Source organism: Arachis hypogaea, chromosome 16, assembly GCF_003086295.3.
Source record: "Arachis hypogaea cultivar Tifrunner chromosome 16, arahy.Tifrunner.gnm2.J5K5, whole genome shotgun sequence".
Classification (NCBI taxonomy): Eukaryota; Viridiplantae; Streptophyta; class Magnoliopsida; order Fabales; family Fabaceae; genus Arachis; species Arachis hypogaea.
The window spans coordinates 94,383,049-94,394,366 of NC_092051.1; the positions used below are offsets into that span (position 1 = coordinate 94,383,049).

Below are 11,318 nucleotides of genomic sequence, written 5' to 3' on the forward strand. Positions count from 1 at the left end.
ATTTCCACGTTTAAGCTCCAGTTTGACCTCAAACTGGAGCTTAAACGTGTTCGACCAAGTTTTCTCCTCCAGGGTTGCTCTCTCCATTTCCACGTTTAAGCTCCAGTTTGACCTCAAACTGGAGCTTAAACGTGTTCGACACCTCCAGGGCTACCCTTCTAAGCTTCCACGTTTAACCTCCAGTTTAACCTTAAACTGGAGGTTAAACGTGTTCGACCTCCAGGATGCCTCCTTCCATTTCCACGTTTAACCTCCAGTTTGACCTTAAACTGGAGGTTAAACGTGTTCGACCTCCAGGGCTGCCCTTCCTATATCCACGTTTAAGCTTCAGTTTGACCTCAAACTGGAGCTTAAACGTGTTCGACTACATGACTCTCCAGGGCTGCCTTCTTCCATTTCCACGTTTAAGCTTCAGTTTAACCTTAAACTAAAGCTTAAACATGCTTCTACAAAAGGCCTCACTGGAAGTGTCTGGCGTTTAAGCTGCAGTTTAAGCTTAAACTGCAACTTAAACGCCACTCTTGGAAAAGGTTTCTGGACCAAAGATATTGTGGTTTAAGTTAGTATTTGAGCACAAACATTAACTTAAACTTATTCTGGTATGAAACCCAATTGAATATCATGGTTTATGGGATTGGGCCTGAAGGATTGATGAGTCTGAAATTTCAATTTATTGAGTCATGTGCCATTATTTGATTATCACTAAGTTGGCTCAATGAATGTTACAGAATTTGGACCAGCAGCCTCATCAAGATTATGGATCATAAACCCAAGGCAAAAGGAAAGCAGGGAGAGGCCTCAAAGCCCAAGAAACACAACAGAAGCTCAATATAGAAAGTGTATAAATAGGATAGAATTTAAGTTAGAAAGGACTTTTTACCTTCACTTTGAGCTAGTTTTCATATCTTTGTAATTGAATTCAGAGCTATGACTCACTAAACCCCCTTTCATTGGGTTAGGGAGCTCTATTGTAATTCAATGAATCAATAATAGTTTATCTTCTTCTTCAATCTTTTCTCTTGAATTTTGTTAGAAAGCTTCTCGATCTAATTCCATTGAGTAGTTGTCTTGGGAAAGAAACTACCCATAATTGGAATCCTTCGGAACCTTGGGAAAGGAATGGAGGATTCATGCTAGAGAAGCTTTCTCACAGTGAATTGGATTGGGGTTTGGATGGATATTGTGACATGTAATCCTACCAAATTGTGGTTCATAAAACTGTGTGGTATAATCAGTGATCGAGCATCATCTCTTCTTATGAACATTTAAACCAAGGGATTGGGAATTTGTTCATTTTTAGAGAGAATTGGTGAGCCAAGGGATTGGGATCCAATCATATAAGATTGCCAAGCAAAATTCAATGAACGCATTGCTTGAGGAAGAGATAAACATGTTTTGATTCGGAGATCTCAATATCTCCTATAACCCAATGAATCCCCCAATTCTGATTACATCTTCTCTTTACATTCTGCAACTCAATTCATGCAATCACCCCCATTCCCTTTTAATTTCAGCAATTTAGTTTCTGCTCTTTAATTCATGCAATTTAAGATTCCGCCATTTCAATTTCTTGTCATTTACTTTTCCCGCCAATTTTACATTCCGCAATTCTCATCTCAATCTTGATTTCGCTCAACTAGAACACACTTCTAATCCGAATTGCTCACTCAACCAATCCTTGTGGGATTCGACCTCACTCTATTGTGAGTTTTTACTTGACGATAACCGGTGCACTTGCCGGAAGGAATTTTGCCGATCGTGCAATTTCCTAAATCGTAGCATAACTAGTTTATGTGCATCAAGTTTATGGCGCCGTTGCCGGGGATTGGTTTTCGATTGACAATTCTCAAATTGGAAGTTAACTAGATTGAGCAATTTCTCTTGCTTTGTTAATTCTGTTCAAGTTACTTGTTGAATTTTAATTTTTGCACTCGGTTACATGCTTTCTTTCTTTATGCCTTTAAATTCAAGCAACTAACTCACTGACTCACTAACTGTTTGAATTAATTCCTCAATTGCTCTAACCATACTCTTCCATTAACCAAGAGTATTTCACTTGTTTGTGCCTATGCTGTGTTCTTGTATGACAGGTAGGAGAGGAGAGACATCAACTCCTCTATATACCGAACCAGAGAGGACCCTTCATAGACTGAGAAGGGAAGCAAGAGGGAAGAGAGTAGTGGGAGAAGAGGAATCTGAAGGAGAATCTGAGGACAATTTTGAGGAAGCTCTAGATCTCAACATGGATAGAGAAGTTCACAACCATGAGAGAGCTGATGGAAACAATGCCATTCCTGAGAGGAGGGTTCTTAGTTCATACATAAACCCAACCTCTGGGAATTGTGGTAGCAGCATCCAGAAACCACCCATTCAGGCCAACAATTTTGAACTCAAACCACAGCTAATATCACTTGTGGAGAATCATTGTTCATTTGGTGGAAGTGCTAATGAAGACCCAAACCAACATCTCACAAAATTCCTGAGAATTTGTGACACTGTGAAGTCCAATGGAGTCCAGGAAGATGCATATAAACTGCTTTTGTTCCCATTTTCACTTAGGGACAAAGCAGCTAAGTGGCTGGAATCATTCCCAAGGGGGAGTCTAACAACATGGGATGAGGTGGAAAGCAAGTTTCTGGCACGTTTCTACCCCCCACAAAAGGTCAATAGGCTTCGATCTGAGGTTCAGACTTTTAGACAACAAGATGGTGAAACTCTCTACGAGGCATGGGAGAGATTCAAGGACTTGACAAGGAAATGCCCACCAGACATGTTCCATGATTGGGTGCAATTGCATATTTTCTATGATGGACTCTCTTATGAATCAAGGAAGGCTGTAGACCATTCATCAGGAGGTTCATTGAACAGGAAAAAGACTGTGGAAGAAGCCATTGAAGTGATTGAGACAGTGGCTGAGAATGAGTACTACTATGCATCAGAGAGGCACAACACTAAGGGAGTCATGGAGCTGAACCATGTTGATACAATTCTAGCCCAAAACAAGGTGTTTGCCAAGCAACTAGCAGAGCTTACCAGGCAATTAGAAACAAAGCAAGTAGCTGCAATACACACACAAGATCAAGAGGAAGTAAGCATTTAAGGAGGTGATTGGGAAGAGGCCAATTATGTGGGAAACCAACAAAGGCAATCATATGATCCACACTCCAACACTTACAACCCAGGATGGAAAAATCACCCAAACTTTGGGTGGGGGAACCAACAAACCCAACCACAAAACCACAAACCTTACAACCACAACCAACATAACAATTCCACATACCAAAACTCCAACCAAAGATCATACCAAGCCACACAAAACACTTACCCCCAACCATCATATCATGGCCAAAATAATCAACCTACCCAACTTAATCTGAACCAACAATTTCAAGATCAATTAAACCGGATAGAAGGAATGATGGCAACCATGAGTCAAGACATAACCGAATTGAAAAGCTTCAGGGATGATGTGAGAGCTACCTTAAGAAACCATGGTGAAAAACTCAAGAGGATGGAGTCTCAAGTAGGAGAGCTATCTCAACAGGCCGTCAAATCAACTGCAGTGTTCCCTAGTGACACAGAAAAGAATCCTAAAGGGGAACAAAAGAGAGTGAGATGGGAAGAATGCAAGGCCATCACCATATTGAAGGAAGTTTCAGAAGAAGAAGGAATCAGGCCCTCAGAGCAGGAGCCAGAAATCTTGAAGGAAGGTGTGGAAGAAGTTAAGCAGGAAAGTGGAACTAAGCAAGCCAAGGAACTGCAAAAAGGCATGCTGGAAATATACCAACCAAAAGCACCATTTCCTCAGAGGTTAGGAGGAGGTGAAAAAGGGAAAACCTATTCAAGGTTTTTAGAGACATTTAACTCTCTCCATGTCAATATTCCCTTTCTTGAGATTCTCCATCAAATGCCTACACACATCAAGTATTTAAAGGAATTGTTAAGCAAGAAAAGAGTTTTGAAGGGAGGACAAACGGTAACAATGAACAAAGAATGCAGTGCTCTCATCAAGAAGGACACACTCTCTAAGAAAACGGACCCAGGAAGTTTTCATATCCCTTGCATCATAGGGGAAACAAAAATTGACAGAGGATTCTGTGATATAGGAGCTAGCATAAATGTGATGCCTCTAACTCTTATGAAGAGGCTACAACTGAATGAGGTGAGATCCACTGATGTAATCATACAACTGGCTGACAAAACTCAGAAGCAAGCTGAAGGGGTAGTTGAAAATGTGCTGGTGAAAGTGGGGGATTATTACTTCCCCACAGACTTTGTCATTGTGGACATGGAGGAAAGCTACTTACACCCTATCATTCTGGGCAGACCATTTCTAGCCACTACTAGAGCGCTCATAGATGTAGAACAAGGAGAGCTAATTCTGAGAATACATGATGAACAGCTCATTTTCAAAGTTTTCAAACCTGCATCTGAGCCTGAACCAGAACCTGAAAAGCCTAAGGATGATAGTAGCCATCTGTGTTTGGAGGAAAGTAATCCAGCAGCTGAAACTCTAAAACAGTCCTTGGAAGGCAAACAAGAGTTGCAAGAGTTAAAGCCACAAGAATCAGTGGAAACAGATCAGAAGGATCCTCCTGACATAAGGGTCAATGAAGAAATCCTCAAGAGAAAGGGAAGAGTGATAGGGAGATTGCCAAGAGGGTGGAGAAACAAGAAAATTCCCACTGAAAGTTTTTCTCCGGGAGATAACGTGATATCAAGTCATTATCTGCCAATTCCACCTGGCCTCAAAACCATTCCTTCCCAGCTCCCTCAAGTGTTCACAATCAGGAAAGTTCTTTCTATGGAACATTTAGAGGTCATGAATGAATCAAGTGGGGACGTTTTCATAGTGAGAGGAGAAGACGTCAAGCACTACAATCCACCCTAACAAGGGACAACCGTCAAGCTAGTGACGTTAAAGAAGCGCTTGTTAGGAGGCAACCCAACCTGAGGTAATACCCTTTTGCTGTTTCTTTTATTTGTTTCAATAAAAAGGGTGAAGTAGTTTCTGTGCATTGCAAAGAAATAAGTTTGGTGTTTCACACCAAACAATGAATTCGTAGATCAATAATTCAAAGGGGAATATGTGACTCTAAGTTTGGTGTTCCACCATAAAGATCAACTGAACACAACAACCTTTGAATTATATGAAAGGAACAACCATTTTAAGCAGTCACAGAAATGCTTAGAACCCTTAGCAGCAACTTCATTCCAAAGAGAACTCAAGGACTCAAAGAATAGAGAAGTAAGTGGGAGTCTAAGTTTGGTGTTCGCACACCAAAACTCGGATACTTACCCACACATAGTTGAGCTAACCACTCAAGTGTTTGAGAAGCAAGCAACTTCATCACTCTTTGCAGGAAAGGAAACAAGGATCTTAAAGCATGAAGCAACAATTAGGAGAAGAAGGAGAAATCAAATTGTTTCCTGGCAACAAAGAGAAATCAAGAAATTTCACAAGGTGGTATTATTCCTTGATAATTCTTTAAAAAGGGCAAACAAAAGCATGCTTGTTCTGGTTTAGACTGTAAATGTTGAATCTTTCTGGAATGGGAAGTTGTTAGTATATTTGTCTGTTTATTGCTTTGAATAAAGTGAATACCTAGATGTTTGGATATAACTTCACCTTCTTAAACGAGTGCTTGCCATGCTTGTTCTGTTTCCAAAAATAAAAGAAAAGTTTGAACAAAAGTAACTTGGCTAAATTAGTGACAAATCAAGTAGAATTAAGTGGTGGTATGCATGCTTGATTGTTTAGTCAGATCACTGGAATTAGAGTGTAGAATTATCATTCTTTGTGTAGAAATTGAAAACTGTCTATGGATCTTGATGAATAAATGTCTTTGGCCATGAAAAAGAAAGAAAAAGAAGAAGAAAAAGCCACTGAAAAAGGGCAACCAAAAAGCAAAAAAAATTGAGAAAATAAGCTAGGTACCAATGGTTTGAACTTCTGAGACAAATGCCTGTGGTGTTTATGTATTAAGGATATGCTTGGATGAATAGGTTCTGAGGAGTGTTTCAACACTTGGTAACTTGGGTTAACTAACCCGGGATTATCAACCAAAAGTCCATTATCAAGAGCAACCTAAATACAAAACATTTAGTCACACAAAGAGGTGCTGGGCACCAATGTCTCAAGAAGAAATGTGAACTAAAGTGCCTAAAGTGGATATGTGTAGTGCACTGATAAGAAAAAGAAAATGCCAAAGGCTTGTGCAACACATGACACTAAGCAAACAAGGAGCAAAAGAAGCTCTAAGAAAAAGAAAAGAAAAACTAAGAAGAGAAAAGTGACAAGGACATAAGAATAACAAGAGGCCATAGCAGTGTTTGATGGATGCAATGAAAAAGTGATAATCTTACCTGATAAGTATGAAAAAGTGATGCTGCAACTTTCTGCATAAAACCCTTCTGATGAACTTCAAATGCCTGCTAATATAGCCAATGTAATTGCTTTCTGTTTCATACTTTCTTCTCAAATAACTCAGGACTTGCTTAGGGACAAGCAAGTATTAAGTTTGGTGTTGTGATGCCAAGGCATCTTAGGGTAGTTTCACTAGCATTTTTCTGTTAGTTTTAGTTGTTTTATGCATTTTCTTGAGCTTAAAGTAACCAAAAATGGTTAAATGAAGAACAAAGCAATAAACCATCCAAACAGTATGATTTTAATGCAAATTCCATGAGTTTTAGTTATATTACTTAAATGCTATGAATGGAAGATTTCTCATGAAATTTTGCAACACTTTGATGCAATTGTTTGGATGATTTCAGGGAAGAAGAGGCTAAGCAAGGAAGCAACAAAATCAATAAAGGAAGCTTGAATATCAAATGTGGAGTTTAAGTTCCAGTTTAAGCCTAAACTGGAGTTTAAACGCCAGAATCATGAAGGCTAAGAAATGCTAGAATTGAAGTTTAACCTCCAGTTTAACCTTAAACTGGAGGTTAAACGCCAGAATGAAAAGTCTCACCAAAGAAGCATTCCACGTTTAACCTCCAGTTTGACCTCAAACTGGAGGTTAAACGCCAGAATGATAATGCCACTCAGGAAGGAGTTCCACGTTTAACCTCCAGTTTAACCTTAAACTGGAGGTTAAACGCCAGAATGGGAAAAGCACCAGGGAGCCATTTCCACGTTTAAGCTCCAGTTTGACCTCAAACTGGAGCTTAAACGTGTTCGACCAAGTTTTCTCCTCCAGGGTTGCTCTCTCCATTTCCACGTTTAAGCTCCAGTTTGACCTCAAACTGGAGCTTAAACGTGTTCGACACCTCCAGGGCTACCCTTCTAAGCTTCCACGTTTAACCTCCAGTTTAACCTTAAACTGGAGGTTAAACGTGTTCGACCTCCAGGATGCCTCCTTCCATTTCCACGTTTAACCTCCAGTTTGACCTTAAACTGGAGGTTAAACGTGTTCGACCTCCAGGGCTGCCCTTCCTATATCCACGTTTAAGCTTCAGTTTGACCTCAAACTGGAGCTTAAACGTGTTCGACTACATGACTCTCCAGGGCTGCCTTCTTCCATTTCCACGTTTAAGCTTCAGTTTAACCTTAAACTAAAGCTTAAACGTGCTTCTACAAAAGGCCTCACTGGAAGTGTCTGGCGTTTAAGCTGCAGTTTAAGCTTAAACTGCAACTTAAACGCCACTCTTGGAAAAGGTTTCTGGACCAAAGATATTGTGGTTTAAGTTAGTATTTGAGCACAAACATTAACTTAAACTTATTCTGGTATGAAACCCAATTGAATATCATGGTTTATGGGATTGGGCCTGAAGGATTGATGAGTCTGAAATTTCAATTTATTGAGTCATGTGCCATTATTTGATTATCACTAAGTTGGCTCAATGAATGTTACAGAATTTGGACCAGCAGCCTCATCAAGATTATGGATCATAAACCCAAGGCAAAAGGAAAGCAGGGAGAGGCCTCAAAGCCCAAGAAACACAACAGAAGCTCAATATAGAAAGTGTATAAATAGGATAGAATTTAAGTTAGAAAGGACTTTTTACCTTCACTTTGAGCTAGTTTTCATATCTTTGTAATTGAATTCAGAGCTATGACTCACTAAACCCCCTTTCATTGGGTTAGGGAGCTCTATTGTAATTCAATGAATCAATAATAGTTTATCTTCTTCTTCAATCTTTTCTCTTGAATTTTGTTAGAAAGCTTCTCGATCTAATTCCATTGAGTAGTTGTCTTGGGAAAGAAACTACCCATAATTGGAATCCTTCGGAACCTTGGGAAAGGAATGGAGGATTCATGCTAGAGAAGCTTTCTCACAGTGAATTGGATTGGGGTTTGGATGGATATTGTGACATGTAATCCTACCAAATTGTGGTTCATGAAACTGTGTGGTATAATCAGTGATCGAGCATCATCTCTTCTTATGAACATTTAAACCAAGGGATTGGGAATTTGTTCATTTTTAGAGAGAATTGGTGAGCCAAGGGATTGGGATCCAATCATATAAGATTGCCAAGCAAAATTCAATGAACGCATTGCTTGAGGAAGAGATAAACATGTTTTGATTCGGAGATCTCAATATCTCCTATAACCCAATGAATCCCCCAATTCTGATTACATCTTCTCTTTACATTCTGCAACTCAATTCATGCAATCACCCCCATTCCCTTTTAATTTCAGCAATTTAGTTTCTGCTCTTTAATTCATGCAATTTAAGATTCCGCCATTTCAATTTCTTGTCATTTACTTTTCCCGCCAATTTTACATTCCGCAATTCTCATCTCAATCTTGATTCCGCTCAACTAGAACACACTTCTAATCCGAATTGCTCACTCAACCAATCCTTGTGGGATTCGACCTCACTCTATTGTGAGTTTTTACTTGACGATAACCGGTGCACTTGCCGGAAGGAATTTTGCCAATCGTGCAATTTCCTAAATCGTAGCATAACTAGTTTATGTGCATCATGCCCAGAGCTCTTAAGCACACTTTTTTTGCTTTGGACCACGACTTTAACCGCTCAGTCTCAAGCTTTTCACTTGACACCTTCACGCCACAAGCACATGGTTAGGGACAGCTTGGTTTAGCCGCTTAGGCCAGGATATTATTCCTTTGGGTCCTCCTATACATTAATGCTCAAAGCCTTGGATCCTTTTTACCCTTGCCTTTTGGTTTAAAGGGTTATTGGCTTTTTCTGCTTACCTTTTCTTTTTCTTTTTCTTTTTCTTTTTCTTTCTTTTTCTCTTTTTTTCTTTATTTTTTTTGCCATTTTCTTTTCATATATTTTTTTTTCGCAAGCTTTTGCTTTTCACTGCTTTTTCTTGCTTCAAAAATCAATTTTATGATTTTTCAGATTATCAATAACATTTCTCTTTTTTATTATTCTTTCAAGAGCCAACAATTTTAAAATTCATAAACAACAAATATAAAAGATATGCACTGTTCAAGCATTCATTCAGAAAATAAAAGGTATTGCCTCCACATCAAAATAATTAAACTAATTTCAAGATAGAACTCGAAATCATGCACTTCTTGTTCTTTTGCAATTTAAAAACATTTTTCATTTAAGAAAGGTGATGGATTCATAGGACATTCATAGCTTTAAGACATAGACACTTAAATACTAATGATCATGTAATAAAGACACAAACATAGACAAAACATAAAGCATGTAATTCGAAAAACAGAAAAATAAAAACAAGAAAATTAAAGAATGGGTCCACCTTAGTGATGGCAGCTAGTTCTTCCTCTTGAAGATCTTATGGAGTGCTTGAGCTCTTCTATGTCTCTTCCTTGCCTTTGTTGCTCCTCCTTCATGGCTCTTTAGTCCTCTTTGATTTTATTGAGGATAATGGAGTGCTCTTAATGCTCTATCCTTAGTTGTCCTATGTTGGAATTCAATTCTCCTAAGGAGGTGTTGATTTGCTTCCAATAGTTTTGTGGAGAAAAGTGCATCCCTTGAGGTATCTCAGAGATTTCTTGATGAGGAATTTCCTCATGCTCTTGTTGAAGTCCATGAGTGGGCTCTCTTATTTGATCCATCCTCTTTTTAGTGATAGGCTTTTGAGATGAATCTCTCCATCTTCCATGACTCGGAGTTGGAAGAAATTGCCTTCCCTTTCCTCTTTCTAGAGGTTTCTCCGGCCTTAGGTGCCATTAATGGTTATAGAAAAATAAAAAGCAGAGCTTTTTCCATACCAAACTTAAAAAGTTTGCTCGTCCTTGAGCAAAAGAAGAAAGAAGGAGTTAGAAGAAGAAGAGATTGAGGAGATAGAGGTGTGTGAATGGTTTGACCAAGGGGGGTTTAGGTGGTTATGATGTGTGAAAAGGAAGGAGTGATAAGGGGCTTATATAGGAGTGGAGTGGAGAGGGAATTCTTGTAATAGGGGTTGGGTTTGGGAGGGAGATGGTTTAAATTTGAATGGGTGGGAGTAGGTGGGTTGTATGATAGTTTTGGAGGAGAAATGGAGGTGATTGGTGGAGGTTATTTTGGAGAAGAGTGTTAAAGAGAGGTGTGAAGAGGAGAGAAGAAAAGGTTGGGTAGGTGGGGATCCTGTGGGGTCCACAGATCCTAAGGTGTCAAAGAATTCTGCTCCCTACACCATTCTGGCGTTCAAATGCCCCCTGTGTGCCATTTCTGGCGTTAAACACCAGCTCTATTACTTTTTCTGGTGTTAAACGCCAGTTCTGCTACCTTTTCTGGCGTTAAACGCCAGCTCTGCTACCTTTCCTAGCATTAAACGCCAGTCTACTGCCCATTTCTGGCGTTTAACGCCAACCAGACGCCAGACAACCTTTTCTAGCGTTAAATACCCAGAGTGCTGCCCATCTGGCGTTTAAACGCCAGTAAGCCTGTCCTCCAGGGTATGCTATTTTTGATGCTGTTTTTCATTTTTCCTTAATTTTGCAGTTGTTTTTATGACTTCACATGATCATCAACCTAAAGAAAACATAAAATAACAATGGAAAACAAATAAATATAATTAAATAACATTGGGAATTATAACATTGGGTTGCCTCCCAACAAGCACTTCTTTAATGTCAATAGCTTGACAGTGAGCTTTTAGAGAGCCTTACAGATACTCAGAGCTTGATGTTGGCCTCCCAACACCAAACTTAGAAGTTGAGTGTGGGGGATCTGTTTGACTCTGTATTGAGAGAAGCTTTTCATGCTTCCTCTCCATGGTTACAGAAGAAGATCCTTGAGCCTTAAACACAAGGTAGTCCTCATTCAATTGAAGGACTAACTCTCCTCTGTCTACATCAATCACAACTCTTGCTGTGGCTAGGAAGGGTCTTCCAAGGATGATGGATTCATCTTCATCCTTCCCAATGTCTAGGATTATAAAATCAGCAG

At 39.4% G+C, this 11,318-nt stretch overlaps 1 non-coding gene across 1 annotated transcript; it reads right to left on the reverse strand.

Annotated features, from left to right (window-relative positions):
* Positions 1-2,668: 2,668 nt before the first annotated feature.
* On the reverse strand, positions 2,669-2,772 carry LOC112760046 (small nucleolar RNA R71). Its single transcript, XR_003180503.1, has one exon. It is a non-coding gene; the product is annotated as a small nucleolar RNA R71 (small nucleolar RNA).
* Between the last annotated feature and the right edge of the window lie 8,546 nt (positions 2,773-11,318).